A 23,258-nucleotide genomic window follows, 5' to 3' on the forward strand; every position below is an offset into this window, starting at 1 on the left:
AATCATATTTTTTCCCCCTGATAGCATGCACAGCACCGCTGATTTTAGTTTTCATACTGAAGCAGTATTCACTACTGAGATCATTATTAGTGATCTAAGATAAAGCAGATAATATGACAGGCGTACTTATCGTTTCATAACATCAGTCCCTGGAAACGTAACTCCAGTAGCTTTAGGAATTAGAGCCCATTGTCATTGTTATCAGGCTGATGCTGTTTAGACTGTAGACAGCTGTGACCTGTGATCCGGGACAGACTGTTAGTTTTCCCCAACCTCTTTCATGAAGGAGCCTGCCTCCTCCATCATCAAAACAAAGAGCTGGCCTCGGATCACTCATTACAGTTCAGACTGATGGTAGCTAATTGAGTGTGAGGTGCAGCTGTAACGGAGTTGAACTGAGCTAGCGCGCTAGTTGCCTGTGTAAATCCTCACAGCCAAGAACGCTTCTAACCGCTGAGTTGGAAGCATGGACTTTTAGCTCGGTGGTTAGAGCGTTCGACTCCCATGCCGGTGTGTGTCGAGGTGGCGGGTTCGAGGGCCGTGAGCGGCGGACGAATTACGACCTCTGTTGCCAGTTCAAAGACTCAGACTCCAGTTGTGTTGTTATGTATTTTAGAAATACGTTAGAAATACCATTACATTTTCCAACGGAAGAAGTTTGTGGTGCAAAACAGAAAAAAACGTTATAGAAATACTTCAAAAGCAGTTAAATGATCAATTGTTCATAGTTGTGATCAAGTGTTGTGAAGAAGGTTGCCCCTGGATTCTTATCTGGGAACAGTATTGTTTTGGATTCAAATAAAATATTTTCTGCAATTTATATTATTATATTTGTAGTAGTAGCAGCTGAAAATGTCCACCAATGCAACCCTGTGGGGTACCACAAATGGATAAATGATGCAAGGAAAAGGCAGATATTTTGTAATTTATGAGACAGAGAAACTTTGTGCTTTTTGATCACAACAAAATTATTCTCTCATAAATATTTCACTTCAAAAGTGCACGTCTCCCTCTAGGCCTGATCCATGCAACAGTATGTCGATGATGGCACTGTCTGGCTATGAACAAAATAGTTTTGGTAAACAAGGACAGTTGGTTTTAAACACACACGTTTCTACAAACTCCAGTGTTTCAGTGTGGACCGTAATATAAGATGGATTGTCACTGATGCCATCTTAGCCAATAATCTCTTTTTTTCTTTGGGCACTTATTTCCAGATAATTTTTTTCAGCCGATTAATTCAGGCATCATATTATTTCCCCTTGTAATTTTGCAAAAATGAAAACCTTTGTGGGCAGGCATGCCCACATTAGCAGATTTCTTTGGTTTCATCAGCATTGCTGCCGGTTTCACCTGAGACTGAGAGGCGTTGTCATCCGTGACACATCAGACATAATTTAGACATAGCCAGCGGCTTCTTGTCAGAGTGTAACAAACTAAGATGACTGAAACGCCGCGTCGACCACAAATAATGATCCATCCATGCCACGCGTGGCACACCGTGGATAATGAATTGTCCATACTGGTGGTGGCCAGTGGCAGGAGCTTTCCTGGCAGGATGTCGCTCAGGGTGACGTTCGGTCCAGTGACTCATCTAGGTGTACAACTTTAATGAATTGTCAAGCCTGGCCAGACTTTTTTTTTACTACTGGCTCTGTTTGAATGTAACAAGATGATACATTGAGATAGCTGCTCAGACTCACTGCCTCTGGCGCACTTCCTGCGTCTCTGAGATGGCCTCAGGACGACTGGTGTGTCTCATGCTGGATTTCAAACCAAAGGTCAGGCAGATAGTTCGTCATGCGGAGTAGCTGGGAGCTCTGTAAACCTCAGGATGTGAACTATTAAAGCTGATGTACATGTAGAGGCGAAGACAGGCCATTGTGTCATTTGAGGATGGACCTGTTGCCTGCCTTCTGAAAATGTCAGCCTGTGTTGATCTTACCAAGATGGATTTCAGTGTATTGTAGGATGTTTGAGAAGCATGTTTACATTTTTTCCACACTAGAAAATTATACTGTTTAAAAAATCAGCGGATCATGGAGATGTTTTTTTTTTGGCGAATTACAATCCAGGTGCTACTTTGAATGAGTCCAGAGACATTTTGTTGCGTCGTTTCCCTTCTGTTCACTGTTACTATTTGTTTTATTGTAGATTACTCAGAAAGAGCAAAACAACATTTTTATCATACCAAGCTCCTTTGCATTATAGCAGTAGTGAAACGGGGCCCTGAATCTGAGCATGCAGTACATACACAGCACTGATATCCATACGGCAGTGATACATCCTCAGGAAGTGAAACAACATCACATGAGGGTCTTTAACTGTTGTGCTCATAAGGATATTTAATGCTGACCCAGGACTGTGCACTCCTGCGGAGAGCAGTATGGTAAAATACAGCGCAGGGCGTAGCCCCGATTTTCCGCACACTCAGGCCCAAGGCCGCAGCGTTTTAGCAGATGTGCGTATGGAAGTGGTGCTGGGATGTTAGTGGGCCGTCCAAGCCAGGCAGCCTGCTCCAGCAGCCTCAGACTCACACTGGCCTTGACATGCCCAGGGTGGGAAAACGCTAGAGTGCTGGTCAAAGAAAAAAAGAGACCTGCTCTGACCTCCTGGAGAAGGCTGGCAAACACTAAACTCAGCTAACTGGCATGGGTTTTTTTGCCATGGATACTGCTTTTAAGTCCTGATTTTCCCCATGCTTTAGAGAATGGTGACAAAATAATTAGGTTTTATCATTGATCATATAAAACATTTTACATTTTGATAGGAGGAAGACTGGAAATTGAGCACAGTTGGACTTATTCAACAGGACAAATGAGAGTGTAGTTATTTTATTGAGCTTGACATATTTGGTTGAAATGACAATATGCAAGACTTATAACATTAGTTCCAAATTTGATATTAGGCCTCACTGTTCTTATATTTCAGTGGCATCCTGCTGATTCCCTGATTTCAAACATTTCAAAATATATATTTTATAATGTAAGTTAAGTGTTGACATCCTAAAATACTCCCTATGCATTTTTTCTGGATCTATATCATTGAATATGTTGTGATAAAAGCTCCAGAATACAAAACCAGAAAGCTGCTAAACTAATCTTGACCTATCTCGCATTTTTTCACCAAGTATTCTTTTGGATGCAAACATGCCGAATGTTAAAGACAGGAAATCCACCAGATAACAACTATGACAATGACCTCCAGCTGTTCTGAGCAGTTCGTCAAGGGGCTTTCACTAGGACATCTTAGTGGAAACACTGTCACACTGGAGATGGCTGGAGCATTGTGTCCGGAGGCCTGACTTATTTCTTCCACTGACACCTCCTCATCCCCCATGGAAGTGGTACAGGGTGCGTCTGAGCTATTTGTTTTTACTGCGGTTGCTATAGAGCAATGTTACGGATTGGGTGCAAAGTGAAATAAGCCTTCTTGGAAATGTCACCTCTATATGCAGTTGTAATTTATTGAGGTAGACATTCATGACATAAATGTGTTTTCGCTCTGTCAAAATGTAGCTCGCCAGTGTGTCGGGTCCATCAATATTTATGAGGATCTGACATCGCCAATTAAGCTCTTAGCAGATTGTCTAGCTCCTTTTAATAGTGACAGCCTTATCAACATGAGACAATGTTGCTTTAAGCAATTTGGATATATGTAAAAGAGAAAAAGATTTCACTCAGATTGCCCTCTTCACTTGACTTGTACAAAATGGCTTTTTTCCCTTGATTAGGGACTGCCTGGTTTAACTACCTCCCCAAGACATTTTAGCCACTTGACAACTACTGTAGTTCAATAAATAGTTGTGAAAGCACTTCAGCTGCAAGTCGTCGTACTACAGGACAAATGTGCTTTCCTCTCTTCTTTGCATCACATTTGTAGAACAGTGATGCACACAGCTGTTTAAACATTCTCTGTGCCTAACAGAGCGGTGAGAAAAAAACGCCCCATCACAAAGCACATTTTTGTTCCTTTTGGTCTGTAATTAAACGTTGCCACGGGGAGCGGATTTAATGTTCCGATTTTAATTAGCGGCCTATTTGATTTGGTAACTGTCTGCCCACTGAGTTGCCACCTCTGAGCATGTCTGAGTCACTCTCGCCATCAGAATGTGCAAAGGTGCGAACGAAAACACTTGTCATTTAGGAAATATGCTTAAATGAGGCTGAAACACTTTTAATGGTGCCCTCTAACACGGCCCATATTCAATTTGTTGTTTTGATTTTTTCCAAAGCCTTTATGAAATTAGATGTAAAGTAGGAAAACGCAGCAGGGGAAGCCAGCACAGAGCCAAACAGGATACACTTTCGTCTGATCTGGACGTCCCATTCCCACACAGCGAGTGAGGGTGTTGAAGGGGGACGGTCCCTGGCCCTCGTCATCCAGATGCTCCTGAAGGATTTACTGTCATAGAGCAGCTGGAGAAAACGCGGGAATATTAATTTTCTGCCCATAAATTGTGGCAGGGCAAAAGGAACACATGCTCATGACCCAGATTTATTTAAGGGATTTTAGCATCAATTGTGGCATATTAGTCTAGAAAGAGTTGTGACCATGTTTCATCATCAGTGCAGCTCAAACTCAAAAGTTCTAAGGGTCTTCTGGAGGTCTGTTCATCAGATGTTAGTCATAATCAGAAAATGCTCACTCATATTAATCGTGTGTTTTGAACAGGTGATATTTGTGAAAAGAACAAAATATGTCAAAAGGGGTAAGCAAACATGAATGTTTACTTGACCTTATAACACATAACTATAGGTACTATGTAGCACAGGTTCTAGAATATTTTCCTGTTCTTTTTGGAAACTCCTGTTTAGGTGATATTGCAGCATTAGACTAATAGTCATTTTGACAATAGGTTAATATGAGAATATAATTGATGACCACTTATAATGAAGCCATGACAAAAATAATTGCTGTATGAATGACTGTTACTGCAAAAATCTCGTCTTGCACCTAAGCCCTTGGACATGTTATTGTCTTTGTCATAAGAATTTGTAATCCAGTAAGAGCTACAATTAATTATGGACTTAATGTGGTTTCACGGTTATCCACTTGTGGAGAGACAGCCTTGCATTATTGATAGCCATTGAATTCCAATCGATGAGAATGAAGACTGTTAGGTGCCTCAACTGGCCTGTGCTGGTTTCTCTGGAGCCCCATTATACTCCCTATCATCTCAATCGTCAACTATAATACCTGTAATTCTGTTGTTAGATTTTCTAAATGCATGCCTATCAGGGGCCGTATTCACAAAGCCTTTTATCTTACCACTAGGAGTACTCCTAAATCGCACTAAAAGATTTTAGCTAGGAGTTTTCTCTTAAAAGTTATTCACAAAGCCTTTCAGACCTACTCTTAGTAAGGGAAAATGACAACTCCTAAACTAAGAGTGAGTCTTCGTTGCTATGGATGACATCATTATTCATACACGAGCTTGACTGAAGTGACCACCTTGATTAGCTGATGATTGTAACGCGGGAATGATTCCAAACACCTCCCTTACGATGATGAGTGACAGGTGACAGGTCTGAGAATGCATGCGCTACACAAGGACGAAAGATGATAAACAACTGAATAAAAAGGCCTAGCCTAAATGAATAAAGAGTAAGGCAAAACAAATAGCCTAGTAGCCTAATGAAACATACGGATTGATGCAGTATCTTTGCAACAATATTAAATTAATCTGTCACCATATGCCTACATTTGCAAAGAGGAGAACATTTTAATTTGATTCACAATGAAACGTTACATTTAATTTAGGCCTACATGTTGACAATGAGTAGGCTAGTTTTGGTTGTTGTTGGTTGCGTTATTGCATCCCTTTTATACCTACAATGCGAAATTGTTCCCTCGCGATTGGAAGCTCCTGTAGCCGCATACGCATTTCAAAACATCGCAACGTGAAATGCCACAAAAAGCGGTTTGTGAATAGGTCTTAGTGAGTTAGGAGTCCTCTCGACTTCTTTTAAGCTGTCCCAGACTTAGGTGCTACTTTTAGGTCTAAAATGCTTTGTGAATTACATTTAGTGAAAAGAATTAGGAGTCCTAAAGTTAGGAGTGACACGCCCATTATTTTTAGGAGTTGCTCCTAAATTTGCCACTTAGGAGCTACTTTTAGCCTTAAAGGAATTATCCGGAGTAAAATGCACTTTAGATCGATTTACGGATGATTGGGAGTACATACGTTGAGTTGACATCCAAATCATGTCATTCGGATGTGTTTTGAGAAAGTTCGATGTTACCGTTTTTAGTCAAAGCTCGTTAGCGTGGAAGTGAGAAGAGCATATTATTTCGCCGCTACAAAACGCTATTTTTATACCTCTTCTACATTTCCAAACAACATTGCACTTACGTGGTAGTGAGTAGAGGGTCCCTAAAGCCAAACCGAAGTATCCCGAGGTCTTTATGTGGTCGGATAGAGAGTCCAGAATAAATTTCATCAAGCCAGTACCTTTCCGGAAATGTTGCCATCTTTGCTGCCATCTTTGCTGCCATCTTTAGGGAAAGTCCGTAGGAGTCGATTGCCAAGTGTGCTCTGGAAATTCACAATTTCGCCGCCGTTTAAAAAAAAAAAAAACATAGTCCAGTATTTCTTTTGAAATTGAAATGAAGTTGTATGGACTGGACTATATTTTTTTTTTTTTTTTTTTTTAAACGGCGACGAAATTGTGAATTTCCAGAGCACACTTGGCAATCGAGATGCTTTAAATTTCTTTGTGAATACGGCCCCAGAAGCAGATGTACACTTTAAAGGGGAGTAAAATTCCAGCAGAGCGCCCATGACCTCAGCCCCTACCCTGCAAACACTGACAGGTGACCCAAAATGAGTGAGATCAAAAGTCTCCTGCTTGGCTTCTTTGACAGGCTACTTGACCTTTAACCCTTCCACCTTTTTATCCTTTTTTTTGCTGGAAGAACTGCAATTATCTCAAGTATCATAGCTGGAAGAGCTGGAAGAGCTCTTACCTTTGTGAAAGCTCAGCTTAGCCACATGGCTTTGACCTTTGACCCTAGCCTTACTTTGGAGCTAATTCCATAAATAGACTCTGGAGTAGTCTGGTGATGCAGAGTACTTTATCTTGTTGTGTCCATTACTCACCTGACTTGATGCAAAGGCTATGGTTTGGGAGATTACATCAGGTTTTTGGCTGCTGGTGCTAGCAGAATAATTTATTAGGACTGCACAGCAGTAGCATTTGGCTTTAATAAGATGTGGACCAAATGTGGACAATCTTCAAAGTGTAGACCGCTAAAGTTGACTAAGATCAATAATTGTTTATTGTCTCCGAGATTATATGCAAATAAATCATACAAAAGCAATGCTAGTGGTCTAATTCAGTTTTGGAAAAGAAAAGGGCTTCTTAACCCACACAGACATGTACTGTAAACACACACACACACACACACACACACACACATACATGAATGTGCTCACACTCAAACACACATGTGTATGATCATTTAAGCAATTGACACAATACTATAATGCCTTTCAGACGTGATATTCCCTGGAAGTCCAAGACCAGGAGAAAGGTCATAATGTGCAGGAAATAGTTCCATGGCCTCACAGATCTGCAAAGACATCTGGAGGAGTTTGTGGAAAAGTAATTTCTCCCCTACAGTGAGCTCAGAGCCACAAGGCAAACAAAACAGGAACATCGTAATAACAACTGCATCCGTATTAGTGATAATGACAGAAATAGCCTATGTGATCATCACGCTGATTGCAGCACATGGTTGTAATATAGACCTCCTCGTGCTGTGGCATAATTGTTAATCATAAACAGGTTACTGGAAGGATTGTTTGAGGGTCGTGACAACAGGTATACTCAGTCACAAGTTAGCACATGCTGTAAAACACGTTTTAATGACACCAAAAAACATGTCATCACAGGCAGCTTATTGCAAAACCGCAAGCCATCTGTCATGCTGGGCTGGCCTATAGTATGTAAACAGTTGCCATGTGACAATCTGGTGGTCCTGGTCTTGACTTGGAACACACACACACACACACACACACACACAGACACAAACAAACACACACTCACACACACACACACACACACATACACACACACACACACACACACACACACACACACACACACACACACACACACACACAAAGGTAACACGGCTTCAAAGCATTGCATCACAGAAACTGGAAAGCGACCCAATCTACTCAGCAGAACGAGCGCTAAATTGGCAGGCACTGTGGACTTAGCAAAACAGAAGGACAGTGGCATTAATCCCATATTTGTTCATGTTTATGCTCCGCCTGTTCTGCTCAGCATCTGTAGAATAACATTTGGAGGATTCCGAGGAAAGAACTGTGACCTCATAGATTAGGCTGCCATCAGGACTGACTCCGCACTCTTGAAATTATTTTCATATCTCGTCTCACTCGCACATTAAGCTGACACACAACCATGATCATTTGACATATGATTTGCTGCTTTAAATGACTTCTCATCAGTATTTCATTAGGTCAGTTATGTTGTCATCTCATGAACTTGAGGGTTTTGACTTGGAAAATGTGTCCTTAAAGTGTAACACATGGACAGACTTGCAATCATCATTATCAGGGATAGTTATTACAAGTGAGCCAAACAGGACAGACACTTGCTTCTCTGCGCCACATTTCCCACGTTTTATAGCTGCATCAGCTTGACTGACTTGTCTTTCAACAGGTCTCCTTACTTCATAATCATAACTTGGAGGGGGACATGTTGGAATTAAAATAGCCCCACATCATCATATACTCTTCACCATACCTAGAAATTGGCATGGTTTTATTTCAGTTAGCCTAATAGCTTATGGAAAGTACCCCATGCCAATCTCTCCTTTGGAATTAAAATAGCCCCACATCATAACATACCCTTCACCATACCTAGAGATTGGCATGGGGTACTTTCCATAAGATCATCTCTCAATGCAAATCAAAGCAGCTATTTTAATTCCAAAGGCCAAGGGAACCTTATCAGGATGTATCCTGGATCCATGAAATAACTGGCCTTTAAAAATAAAAATCTGCCTGTCTCTATGGGAATTTAACATTTGGGTGTGCTTACGTATGCCCCCTGTATTTTAAGGAAGAACATTTATTTATTTATTCACAAAGAAAATTGGTGTCCTTAAGGCATTAAGATCAATTTCCAAAAGAGGATTTGCTTATTCCTCTTTTTAGTCAACTTTAGCATGGGTGTGCTAACTTTGTCACGTGACTACATGGAATTACTGATAGGGAAAAGGAATGCAGATGTGAGATGGCTTAGTTAAGTGAAGAAATATAGGGAAAACACAAAAATCCTCTCTGCATGTGAAAGTCTTAGAATACCATGGAACCATAAAATACCATGAAAAAAGCAGATGTCCAGATAATCATAATTACGAAATTACGCACTGCCCTCTCTCTCCGCTCCGCCTCCTGTACTCCTGTATTTGATCATTCACTCTTTTTAAGCTTAACTACTAGCCACACAAACACATACCAACAAAGCAGGCCAGATATGCAAATGTTTATGCAAATGTGTTATACCAATGATTTATGTTCATATGATTATGATTGTAACCCTCAATGGCATAAGATAGAATGGCATATGAAATGGGAAAAGCAGTATTGTTAGACATTATTGCTGAAAAGAAAATAGAACATATCATATAGCCATGTGTTCATGAATTTGTACATATACCCCCCACCCTCCCCCAGCTACGGCCTTGATTCCTGGATTGATGTGAAAAACAGCCAAATGACTGTCAAATGAGCAAAAAAATATAAATATATAGCACAACTGTACACATCATTGGAGTAGACAATAGAGTTTGGATATTCGTCTTTGTGTTAACTATTTAAAAAGGTGTTCCATAGTTTTACACAGTAAAACACATACATCCAGTGTTTATGACTGAGGCAATCAAAATAAATATTTAGTTTTATTGCCCCCAGTAATGTTGGCCCCTGATGGTTGTGTGCTTTACTCACACTGGGATTTACATCTGTGTTTAGGGTTCCACTGGCCGTAGTTTTAGACACATGTGATTGTTTGTGTCTGTGGCTGGCTCGCACACCACCAGAGATGTGTCCAAATGTTGTGAATCATGAGTTCCTTTGTTTACCCCTTTTTGGGGGCCAAGCAGCGAAGCTGCGAGGACCTCATTGTGTTTCTACGTTTTCCTATTATTATTATTATATGCAATGGGAGTCTATGGCAGCCCATAGAACCGTATGGTAAAAAGTTGGGAAATTTGGCACACTGATTGGGGACGGTCCCATGATTCATGTCACCAAGTTTCATGTCGGCAACTCGAACCCTCTAGGAACCCTTGGCCTGTCTCGAACCCAACAGGCCAAAGTTGGACGTGCGTTCATGCACGTAACTTTTGGCCTGTTGGTCCGATTTTCAAAAGTCAGGTATTGTTGGAATCCTTGGACCAAGCCGAGTTCAACGCACCCTATGACGTCATTTTCTGCCATGATGGATTTTCCGCCATTTTGGATTTCATCAAAAACACTTAAAATGTATCAGGGGTCACATACTTTCTCTGATTCCCACCAAATTTGACACAGATCATCTTCAGACCAAGCCGGGAAGTGAGCTCATATCTCAGCAACCCTTGCATGTATCAAAACCAAACATTGGTACATTGACTCGTGACCCCATCAGGAGGACCCTCAAGAAATTTGGTGACCTTTGACCTCTAGGGGGCGCTGTAATTCACAAACATGCCTTTTGGCCTGTAGCTGCTGCTGTGCTTAGAATTAAATTGTACTAGTGGTGTCTGGTAATACTGTGAAAGGTCCTTAGGTCAACTGAGGGCAACTTGTCACATCAATATAATTTATTCGGCCGCCATATTTGATTTGATCAAAAACACCAACAATTTCGCACAGGTCACAAATTTCATCTGATCTTCACCAAAATTGGCACAGACCATCTTCAGACCATGCCTCGTCACTTCATTTATTTCTGTAACAATTGATAGAAGCGTTCGCCCGTCACATCCAATCGAAATTTGTGGCGAAGCCGCCAAACAGGAAGTGAGCTCATATCTCAGCAATCGTTGCATGTATCAAAACCAAACTTGGTACATGGACTCATGACCCCATCAGGTGAATGCGAAGAAATTTTGTGACCTTTGACCTCTAGGGTCACTGCAATTAGCAAAAATGCATTTTGCCTTGTAACTTTTGACGTGCTAGACGTGAAACTTGCTTTGACAGCTTATGGCCATACGTCTGATTGCAGCATTGAGCTAACAGCATTTCGTTGCCATGGTTACTCCGGCCTATCTGCTTGGCCCCCTCATTGCTGCTTGCAGCTATATTTCCAATGAGGCTATTCACATGAAATGTGAACCAGACATTCGTATTAAGGAAGGAAATCCACACATACTGTATAAAGAAATCCAAACATTAAAGTCCATAAATAAAGTTATGTGTAATAAAGTGGAATGACACAGGAAAAAACGTATTGAACACGACAACTGAAATTTCAGTCAGTGAAAATCAGTGAAATTTTAATGACAAATTTCAAGACATTTTTCTGTATGAAGAAACTACTGTAATCAGTCGCAGCATTACATTCTTCTAAACAGATAACATCTTGAAGATTCCAGCAGGCCCTCTTGTGAATCCTGATCTTTAGTTCCTTCCCCAAATGTTCAATTGGATTAAAGGTTGTATCAGCAATATAGATATACGTCACTTCTGTTGATGTTCAAACAAAACAGAGAGCTAGCTCGCTACTCCTCCCCCCTCCCTCCCGTGCAATTAAAACTCTTCTAAATGCGCATCTGGTCGGTTATTGGTTGAAACACTTTATTTTGCCTTTGAGTGGGTTGCCAACCCTTGTTGGTAGCAATTGTTTTTGTGTACAGATGTCAGAGCCTAGGCTGCCTACAGAGACACATTTTTTTGACGGCCTGCTTATGGGGCAGACAGCTAGCAGATCGTTAAGAAATATTAGATGGCTGTGATCATTTATGTTTGGGCCTTTTTTGGGCCTGAAATCGCTGATACAACGATCAACGATGTATTAACCCAGCTGATATTAATTTGCACAGATAGGAGGTATAATTACTTTCTAACTACTAATTGCTTGCATTTCCTAGCAATGATGTACTGCTTTTTCCTAGCTTATTATTTTTTTTTTCCTGTGTCATTTCACAACTTTACTTATTGACTTAAATGTTTGGATGTCTTTGTATGTGTGGATTTCCTGAGTTAATGTCTGGTGAAAATGTAATTTGAATAAACTCATTGGAAATATACTTATTGAATTTTTTTTTATTTCTCCCACTGTATTGTGGTAATAGCATCATAAATAGCAGCATATTTTCATAATGCAGATTACTGGACATGGCTACCAAACCTGTGTCTCCCTACTGATTCATTTTGACAGGGTTAGACCAGACGTCATTTCAGTATTGGTTTCAGAAGTGAACGGTTGGGCAGAACAGGATCTACAGCAGCAAAACTGACCCATTACGCAGGGGCAGGGGGCACCTGTGAAGCCTTAGGAGCCTCTGTATATAATTTTACAACCTCCTCCTTTTGCGCACTTGGATGTTTTCGTGCGGACCTCTCCTCTCCTCTCCTCACGCGCACACATCTGTTTGACAGATTACGGCACAGAGTACGTCAGGATACGTATAGACTACGTTCCTCAGTTCAACCTTCAGCACCCTGATAAGTGACCACTGCGCTACATGAGGAGCTGGTGAAATTATGTGGTCAGACCGGGTCATACACCCAGATGAAAATGAAAAAGACTCGTGGGAGGCGTGCATGCATGATATGGCGCCACGGGCATCCGTATTTGTGTTAGAAATGAACTCCGCATGGGGGTTGGTGTGTCCCGTTGTAGTGCAAGTTGTCTCCCAGAGTGTGCGTTATCCCTGGTGGTGACCTAAATACATTGCCGTGGTTAAACGTTAACAGGTCAGCCGACCTTCCCGGGGGGTCACGCCATGGAGCTGAAAACACATGTGGGGCCTCCGTCTTCACGGCTGTGGACAGGGCTGTGGAGCCTTCTCCATCACCTCGCCTCCAAATCAACTCCCCTGTGTCTGCAGAACCCGCCACTCCCTTGGGGGTTTCCCAGAGACTGTGGATTCATTGTGCTGGGCGAGCCGAGGGGGTCTTCTGATGCACATCAAGGTCGTTCTCGAGAAAGCTATTATGAAATAAATATTTATGCCAAAGAAGTGGACTGTTTTCATTTACTGTAAAGAATTGGACAGAGACTGGGACAATATGCATTTTTCTCCCTCTGATTACGCGTGTTATTACATCTCTAGAAGAATTTTGCATTGATGAGCTGAGTAGTTGGAACTTCAAGAGGTTTTATGTCGAGCAAGCAGCCCCACGTTTATGGAAGCTTGCATGTACCCTGTCACCCTCAGGGCTGGGAGACCTCCCTTCAGTGATGAGCTCGGAAGCTTTGAAAGTGTTCCGATGGCTTTTACATGATCATCCTCATACAGTCGCAATGCCAGAGGGGTCTCTTTGGTGGATTTGTCATTGACTTTCTATCATGATCCTTATTCACACAAAAACCTTTGATTTTTTTTTCAGTTTCTCTTTGAATACAGTCGTTTTGTGGAAGTAGCATTTTTGATGAGTGAGCGTTGTAGTCTTATTTGTAATGTTTCTTATTTGTATAGTTACCTACTAAGAAAAGCCTAAAGTTTTGGCTCTGAAATGGGCAATAGCCTTATGTCTGTATAATCCACCTAGCTACCGATGTGTGGCCAGCTGAGACAAACGCATTGTTAGTCATCTGCCCGGTGTCACATTTATCCTTTGTGTCCCCTGCTGTGGGAGATTGTTCCCGGCCTGTGTTAGTTTTTACAATAATGAGGAAGGGAAACATGCTGCTCCACGTGAGACGTCACCAGAGTTCAAGCGAGGTCTTGGCCTTGTCTGGACTTTCTGACTTCCCACACACTGGCAAGGGAGGGTTTGGTGCTGGGCCTATGGAGCGGACCACACCTTACACAGTGATGGGCCGTTCAAATTTCCATTCAGATGTTCGAACATCAGCAGCGGTATGATAGACTGTGGTTGAGTGGTTGAACCACAGCAGACCAGGTGCTGATGACTCAGTGAATTTCAATGAGGAGGCAGATGGAGTGTGTCTGTCTGTGTGAGTTTGGGGTTCATGTCTGAGGCACGTGTCTGGGCGACTGGACCCAATTCATCTCTGTGAGATTGTTAATTTTACTTGACACTGAGTTTTTACGCCGACCAGTGGTTGTGGTGTCTTGTCCTGTCACTGTACTGCCTTTGTAAAATGTGTTTATTGTCTTTAATACATTTACAGTAAAGGTGCTCTAAGAGCAGCACCTTTAATTCTACTTACTTTGTTTTGTTATTGGTAGGTTGTGTTGTTTTGTAGTCTTTAAAGCAGTTTTCCACAGTTGATTGTGCGATAGAGAAATAAGCATTTACTACATTACATTACTTAAGTATAAGTATATAAGTATATATACTTTTTTGATCCCGTGAGGGAAATTTGGTCTCTGCATTTAACCCAATCAGTGAATTAGTGAAACACAAACAGCACACAGTGAAGACACAGTGAGGTGAAGCACACACTAATCCCGGCGCAGTGAGCTGCCTGCTACAATGGCGGCGCTCAAGGGCACTTCAGCCGCAGCCCACTGGTCGGGGCTCGAACCGGCAACCCTCCGGTTACAAGTCCAGAGTGCTAACCAGTAGCCACGGCAACCCTCCGGTTACAAGTCCAGAGTGCTGACCAGTGGGCCACGGCTGGTGGTCCACTTGAATTGGTTCCTCACACTGAGTTTAAAGTAATTTATGGAAATTGATCATAAATTATGCACAGATGTATAATGCACAGTTGTGCTTTGGTGAATTTCCTCACTTGATTAATGGATTAATGAGGTTAAATGTGTGGAATTAAACTTGTAACCACCTGAGGTTTAATCACTGTGGAGGGACGTGGGTGAAAAAAAAAAACCCGACCAAGCACAGACATGATGCCACAAACTAAGCATTTGAAAGCGTTCCAAAATGCGGTAGATCTATGCTCTTCTTACCCTGCCTATGAGTAATCACTAAGGGTAATTGCACATTAGCACAAAGCGGTCAGGAACCCCTGGAAATCAGAGAGCTTTGGCCAGGATCCCTCATGCATTGTCCCCCTGCCTGCTTATCAGACACCGACATTGTTTGTAATTGCCTAATTGCGACCGGCCAACAACGAAAGGTGATTACAAACAGGTGGAGTCGGGCGGTGCTTGTTTGGAGCCTTCTGTTATCATCCAAAGCTGCCAGGGCTCAACATCTGTTTGTGTGTCCAGAGATGTTGTCGGTCGGGGTGCAGAAGCTCGGACGAGGCCGTGCATTTTGGAGCTGCCAAGGAAGGGAAACTGCCAAACAGATATCGGAAATGCTGGGGTCACCTGGCTGTGGTTTTGTTGGAAAATAAAAAAGGTTGACTAATAGAGGTTTGGGGGAACTGCTCCACCGAGAGCGCGGTGTTCTCTGTTTTTTCATGCCAGGGTTATATAGTCTTCACCTTTATCTCTTTTAAACGTTTTTTACACTGATCCTGTCACTATTTGCTGCTGTATAATTTCACCCACATACTGCCATACTTCTCCCTTTTTCCATGAGAACTTTCACAGAGAGAGATGGACAGAGAGAGAGAGAGAGAGAAAGGCGTAGCGTTTGACTTTACTAATGCCGATTACAGACATTTTTATTTGTCAGGGATTCTTTTTCAGGTTCTGTCCTGTCTTTTTCAGCGTCTGTTAGATGCATCCATGTGTTAATGCGCATGAGTGTGGAAAACCTGAATCTGGTGTTAATGCTGGGCCAACCCATTTCTAGTGTTTGTACATGTAGGTTTTCATGTGCCGGTGGCACGGAGGTGTCTAATGTTATGGAATATGATTTTAATGGAGATGGAGTTATGTATTTGATCTGGAACATATTGGGTGTTACATGAGAGAATGTCTCAAGATGCTATGTGGATTTTTGCTAATGGACACAGTTTTGATACCTTAAAATATTGTTATGTGGCAGATCAACGGTATGATTGCATGTTCATCAAACAAGTGTTTAGTTCCTCCTCTTGAGAAGTAGACAGTAGATATAATCCAGTTGTCCTCTGTCACTCTTTCATGGACATTTCATAGCAGCTGTAAGTGAGAATTCAACACATGTAGTTAGCATCCTGACACCTTAGCAGTATTACTCACACATAACAAATGCATGTTGTTGTTGTTGTTTTTAACAAAAAACAAAAAAGCCATATTAGATTATTCCTCTGTGAGCGCTTTGTTTTTAAAGTTCAGGTCTTACTGACACAGTATTTGAACCTATTTGGCCATAAACAGCCAAATGTGTCCAGGTTTTAGTGGCCCGAGTGAGACAAGCTCTCAACATAAACACACACAGTGGGTCTGAACAGGGACATTTAGATCAACAAACTGGCAAACATTTGAGAATACTGATGATTGACCATAGGAGTTCTGGGTTCAAGGAAGTTTACATTACTCCAAACAGAGAGCTACTCCAGACACAATGTACTGACCCTCGAAAAACCCAGCAAAGCTGTGTGGTGTTTTTCAAATGCACTGCAAATGTAATGTAACGTACCGGTATTTAGAATATAAATTTACCAATAGTGGTAATAGTTGGGTTCATTTCAGTACAGTCCAAGGATGTGGATGGAAAGTAGCCTTTGAACGTCTCCATGATCAAAGAGCTTGTCAACCAAGCAGGCATATGAACGGACACCAGTGAAATTCCCCAGAAATCGAAATCCCAGGCCGAGTGCATCCTCTGTAAGAAAATATTTTGTAGGGTGAGCCAGATCATTTTCAAATATACAAGTTATAAAAGTGCACCAGTTTCCCTCAAGGGCTGAAGCGAAAGCCAGAGAGAGAGAGAGATGGAAAGAAAGAGGGTGAGAAGGACAACCAGAGTAGACCCTGGCCTACACTGCTTCCCTGGGGGATGTGCTTGAGATGTCAGGAGGTACGGTGTGATGGATAGCCAGAGGCTGGACATCAGGAACATAATGACTGGAGGCCAGGAAAGCAGAGCCTGGAAAAATATACAAAGTGTTTTGTGTTCCTCCTTGATAGACTGTGCACTGGACAGCCTCTAACCAGCGAGAGACAAATAATCTGGGCTTTAGAGTGGACTCGGATGAATAAGAGAAAGCAATGAACGTTTCATGGTCCTCTTGCATTTGTCACTTTCATAACGCCACAAATCCGACTGCCAGAGTCTATCAGTCACTCCATCTTAGGCTGTACTGCTCTCTCTTTCGGCTCTTACTGTCTGCCACTCTTTTTTATTTAATTCCTCTTCCACTCCTCCCCCTCTATTTGTATAAAGTACAGTATAGTATACTTTATCCTTTAGCAACTGTATACAGTATCCACTTTCTTTTTTTAATTCCACCTACATGCTACTTTATATATTTTTTACAGTGCTCATCTGACTTTCTTACTTTCTCTTGCCTCTCTCTCTCCCTCTCTTTCTCACTCTCTCTTCTATTCTCACTAACGCTCACTCACTTTCTCGCTCCAGCTCTCTTCTCTTCCTTTCTCTCTCTCTCTCCCTCTCTCCCACTCTCCTGCTCCTACACCACGCTACTGCGAGCGCAAGCGGGAACACAGGCATCTCATTTCAAGACACAGCATCTGAGCTTCAGAGGAAGGGAAAGAAGAAGGAGGAGGAGGGAGGAAGAGGGGGGGAGAGAGAGAGAAAGGAAGAAAGAAAGAGATGATGATGAGAGAGGAAGAAAGCAAGCAGGGCTATATAAGGGCAGTCTCAAAACGTCAGGGTGTCTGACCAAAGGCTTTCCCCGTATTAAAAGGAGGGGGGGAATACTCTTAACCCTCCTCTCTTTTTCTTTTTCTCTCTCCCTCCTTCCCTCACGTCAAGTCCTGCAGAGGAGCGTCTAAGGTGAGCTGAGCCAAGCAGGACCTGTGGAGTCAAAAGGAACCGAGACAGGGCAAGCGGGAAGACGCGCAAGAGACAGCACGCAAGAGAGAGAGAGAGAGAGAGAGAGAGAGAGAGAGAGAGAAAGGATAGGAACACAGAGGGGTTGGAAGCAAGCGTCTCCTGGAAGACCGGTGCCTTTCTCCGCCTCACCTGGCTGCCCGGGGCTCTGGGTTCATTCAGTGAGTCGGTGTGCTGGTCTGCTGCCTCAGTGTACGCGGACACCACCGCCTGTGTGGAGACAGCTGGCACTCCACCACAGGTAAGCCCAGGAGAGCAGCCCTGCTTTTTGCATGCATGTGGATGACTGTGAGTTTGTGTCTCCTACCAGTGCTGCTTGGAGTAAAATAATGATCACATATCTCTAATCTGGTTTTATTTATCATCTTCAATGTCTGTACTGTGAGATTTTCAAATTAAGCTTTGGATACTAATTTGTGGGATTCTTATTCACCTTTCTGACACTATTCTTTTCCTACTTTCTCATTAGATTACTGTTGCATTATTCATTCATTCAGTTGTGATGTATCGTTGTATTATGCAATGTCTTGAACTTGAATGACACACTTTTCGTTTAATGAGCTGGGAACATCTGGTATAGTCATTCATTACGTACCTCCAGACCTGACCTAAAATCCTAATTTACTCTCATCAGTCTGAGGGAAGGAGAAGGGAAAGTGTGGTGTGAGTGAAAGAAAGAGACGGAGAGAGAGAAAGAAAGAAAGAAAGAAAGAAAGAAAGAAAAAAAAGAAAGAAAGAAAGACAAAGAGATTGTGTGTGAATATGGAAAGTGAGGAGCGGTCCAATGGGTTTACTACATGATGAGCGAGTGAGGGAGCATGTGGAGGGATTGTCTGCCCCCACAGAGAGAGGGGAGGGGAGGGGAGGGGGGAGAGAGAAGAAAAGAGAAAGAGAGTCACTCATTCCCACTCTAACAGACCATAAGTCAGCAGAAAACAGGACTTTTGTGAGAGGCAGCTGGTCAGTGTAAAAGGCCTGAAATCCACAGCAAGTGGGAATGGGCCTGTGAATGTTCTGTCTGCGTGCACAAGAGCACCTGTGTGTGTGTGTCTGTGTGTGTGTGTGTGTGTGTGTGTCTGTGTCTGTGTGCGTGTGTGTGTGTGTCTGTGTCTGTGTGCGTGTGTGTGTGTGTGTGTAAATCTGTGTCTTTCATTGTGTGTGTGTGTGTGTGTGTGTGTGTGTGTGTGTGTGTGTGTGTGTGTGTGTGTGTGTGTAAATCTGTGTCTTTCATTGTGTGTGTGTGTGTGTGTGTGTGTAAATCTGTGTCTTTAATTGTGTGTGTGTGTGTGTGTGTGTGTGTGTGTGTGTGTGTGTGTGTGTGTGTGTGTGTGTAAATCTGTGTCTTTAATTGTGTGTGTGTGTGTGTGTCTGTGTGTGTATGTGCAGGCGTGTGCATAAACACATATTCTTACTGTATGAATGAACACAATGCACCAGCCTGTATATGTGTGAGACACGGAGTAAGTCAGAATGAGTGAGTGAGTGAGAGTGCATTTTGGTCTGAAGTGAAAGAAGACCTGCATGTGGTTTTTGGCGAAAGAATGATTTCCCCAGGCACCTGGCGAATGTGGTCAGTTTTGGAATCCCACACAATTACACTTCCACTTGGTATTAGTTTTCCATTATGATCCACACAGTGGGAGCCGGGCCCATACATGTAGTTTCCCCAGCGAAGGGAATGTGATGATCAAATGTGCAATGTCAGAGAGAATGGAAAGTCATGTCAGAGAGAATGGAAAGTCATCGAGCTTTCAGAGTCTCTCTTCACTTTTCATCAATGTGATTTAGTGTATCTGTGTCCAAACAGAAATGGAATTTTATCACGCTGTGACGACTGTCAAAGCCCATGATCTTCAGCTTTACTACTTTGGGTCAAATTTAGCAACTAGCTCTGGTATCTTTTTTTGAGTGGCACTGATGTCTCTCTCCAGTGGGAACCAGTGAAGCAGGATATGAGTCCACGTTGGTCCATACTTTATGGCCACCTCTAGTTGCCTAAAATGCTACTTTGTGCTTTGTTTTTGTGGAGAATTGCCTGAAACCCAAACAACACCTGCACAGGGAGCCCTCAACTGTTCACTAATCTGATGAGTGGGCAGAAATAAGCCTCTGAGGTCGTAACAGACCTGTCAGTTTGTGTTGTGCCAGGTTATCCAGATTCTGTGTGCATGGGAGTGGACAGTGTTTCTGGGTCAGTGTGAGTGTGTGCATGCAGTTACCTGTGTGTGTTTGTGTTTGTGTGTGTGTGTGTGTGTGTGTGTGTGTGTGTGTGTGTGTGTGTGTGTGTGTGTGTGTGTGTGTGTGTGTGTGTTTTATGGTGTCCGTGCTATGTGAGGCTCTCCATGTGATATTCTAAGAGGCAAAGAGGTCTGGTTCGTTCGTTCATACACAGGCAAAGCTGAAGAGAAAACATAAAGTGATTATGAGTGATTACTGTAGACTAGTAGGATTATTGAACCTCCAAATCTGATGGTGATTGATTGAGGTCCAAAAAGGTATACTCAACCTGGTGAGAATGAATGAACTGAAGTCCATATAAATTCATGGCCTACATTCTTAGTATACTCTGGTCCTGTAGACCCTTCTTAAGGTGTACTCTGTCTCCATGTGCTGAGATGGGAGTAGTGTGAGAGTTCATTCACTTTTACTGTGGAAAATGGATTAAGACCAGAGTCTAATGTTGCACTCTATTAAAGAAAAAAAGACGAAAACAGCAATTGTGGTCACATAATTTAACGATCCCTCACTTGGTCAGTACTTGCGCACATTGTGTTGTGCCCTTCACTGGGAACACTGCTTGACGCCTGTACCAGGCAAACCAAACCCTGTGTTTCCATGGCATTTTATCAGATTTATCGGTCACTCGATGGCTCAGCGATGCCCTGCCAACCGACTGGCGAAATGTAGTTTTCAACATTTATCCTACTGCAATGAATAACATGATGGAGCTACACTGGCCGACTGTGCTTGGATGTTTTTTTCTGCGTGTCAGACTTACAGCGCACACATTTGGGATCTATGTCACCATGTACTGGCTTTGATAGTGAGGCTTGGCGCTTGTAAATCTCCTCTGAGCGTCTAGACGACAGAGCACAGCATGTGTGAAGGAGACTGGGATGCAGATGGTCTGGTGGGGTGCTCAAATTCCAGGCTCAATTTCTATTTTTTTCCCTTTTCTGGGCTTCTCATTTTCTTGAGGTGAGAAATGGTTTCCCGTGAGAAATGGGATAAATCGCATGGGATGCACTGGAAGGTGAGAAAAAAAATATCTCCTAGGACCCTCAGAAAAGGATGTTATCAGACATGCAACTTTGGAAGGAAATTGTAGAGCCCATGTTGTCATGTCCACCCCAGAATTCTTTCTGTGGATTTGAGAAGAACTTGAACAACTGGTAAAACTCTCCTAGTCCATTGTTTCAATGTTGATTGGTCCATTAAAAATGCATAAATAGCCATGTACATAACTGAAACATCTCTTATGCATCTCTCTCCGAGGTGCTAGATTGTAATTCCAGGAATCTTCAAGAACCTTAATGGATCTGTTTTCCTGCGTGTTACTGTAGTTATAGCAACTACCAAATGATTACAGACAAATATTAACAATCGAGCCCTCAGAAACACATACTTGTGGCTTAAAATAAATAAACTCTAAAAACCCTCATGGCCTCCGAGACTAGTAAAAGTCACATTTAAATATTGTATAACCACTTGAGTCTGTCCACTCTAGTGTTGGTTCCAGCGCAGTGCAGAGAGTTGTGGCAACATCAGTGGAAGGTGTGAAAATGCGTGTGGGTGTGCGTCCCAGCGGCGCGATATAAAATGAGCCTCCGAGCCACTCAGGTAACAGGGCCCATTAGTGGGAGTGATAGCAGGTTCCTGGCTCCTCTGCAGCTCTCCTCCACGAGAGAAAGGAAAAACAAACAAATCAAAACAAAAACAAAAAATGGATGGACTAGGATTTGTTGTTTATGGAAAATGAATCTTAAAAAAAAAAAAAAAAAAAAAACTCCAGCAACCCAGAAACAAGCAAACAAGCAGATGTGGGGATCCGTCAGTGGAGTCCGGCTTGGAGGGAGACCCTGCTGTTTTTCATACTCAGGAAAGCCCGGGCAAGCTGCTTGCTCGCTGCTAGGAAGGCTACCGCTGTGTCGTGCGCTAAACACAAACAGGCCCGATGGCAGAGATGACGCTGGAAGGGACTCTGTTCCAGCGGACTGGTTCCAGCGTCAGCTGCTGTCTGTGACACATCATAATATTTCACTGCTTACTGTCAGTTCCATAACGTAGCAAAATTAAAAATCATTTTAGTTATAAATAATACAAATACCATTACAGTGAGGCAAGGGAAAGTTTTTCGAAGGTACAATATTTTTTTCTCGGGAGTGAAGTAAAACCCTACAATGGGTGATATATTTTATGAGAAATGACAGCATAAGATACTTCTTTAAATGAAAGGACTCCCTGTCTCTGCCTGAAAAAAGGTGCATACTTTTTTCAATGTTTCCCATGCCTAATGCCAATGTTTTAAAATCCTTTTTATTTCAGACACAATACTATTTAATGCGTCTTTAAAAAATATTTTAGTGTGAGCTCAGCCTCTGGTTCAACTGTGTGTGTTTTCTCTACCCCAGTCCAGTGCTTAGTTGTCTGCATGGTTTCGTCTAGCCTGTTGTCTAGCTGTTCCCTGAGGCATGGCGCATACACTGGTCATCACTTCGGAGCGCCATACAAGGCCTGTGAAAGTGGACGCATCTTTCTTTCTTCTTAAACATATAAATTACAAAATAAGAATCTCAAGTCACTGTACATAAGCATAATGACTAATGACTAATGACTAGGTCATTGTACATGTAGGGCCATTTGTAGTAGCCTTTTAGGGACTCCCACTGTCCACTATGGTTAGTTACACACCAAAGGCATCTCATGAATCCACCCCTGTTGTGTTATCTGAAGTGTACTGTATGTGGGGGCAGATTTGGTGATAGTATCATGGCTGTCATCCTCTCCCATGTCCTGGAAGGGCTAAGAGGGCTCCCATAACTGTGCACTCTGGGAGCAGCTGGTTGTTTAATTTGGACAGAGACGGGCGCATGTAAACTAAGACACCCCGGAGGAAAAAGCGCCTTTGCTCGACGGCAATTTGGCCGGCGGTGTGCAATGTCTGAAGCCGCCGGCGCTCGGGCTCATCCCGCCTGGACGCGTGACACAGTCTTTTTACGCCTTCGCCCGTGGCCCAGCAGAAACAGAT

General features: G+C 42.6%; 1 protein-coding gene across 1 annotated transcript in view; it reads left to right on the top strand.

The window, feature by feature from the left end:
- zmp:0000000846 (tenascin) overlaps positions 1–23,258 on the top strand; it is a 62,809-nt gene that overhangs the window by 5,313 nt on the left and 34,238 nt on the right. Inside the window, exons 3-4 of the mRNA XM_042058514.1 lie at positions 3,131–3,353; positions 17,933–18,251. The gene's annotated coding sequence lies outside the window, so the exon portion shown is untranslated. The remainder of the gene's footprint in view (positions 1–3,130; positions 3,354–17,932; positions 18,252–23,258) is intronic.

This window comes from Alosa sapidissima, chromosome 13 (assembly GCF_018492685.1).
Source record: "Alosa sapidissima isolate fAloSap1 chromosome 13, fAloSap1.pri, whole genome shotgun sequence".
Taxonomy (NCBI): domain Eukaryota; kingdom Metazoa; phylum Chordata; class Actinopteri; order Clupeiformes; family Clupeidae; genus Alosa; species Alosa sapidissima.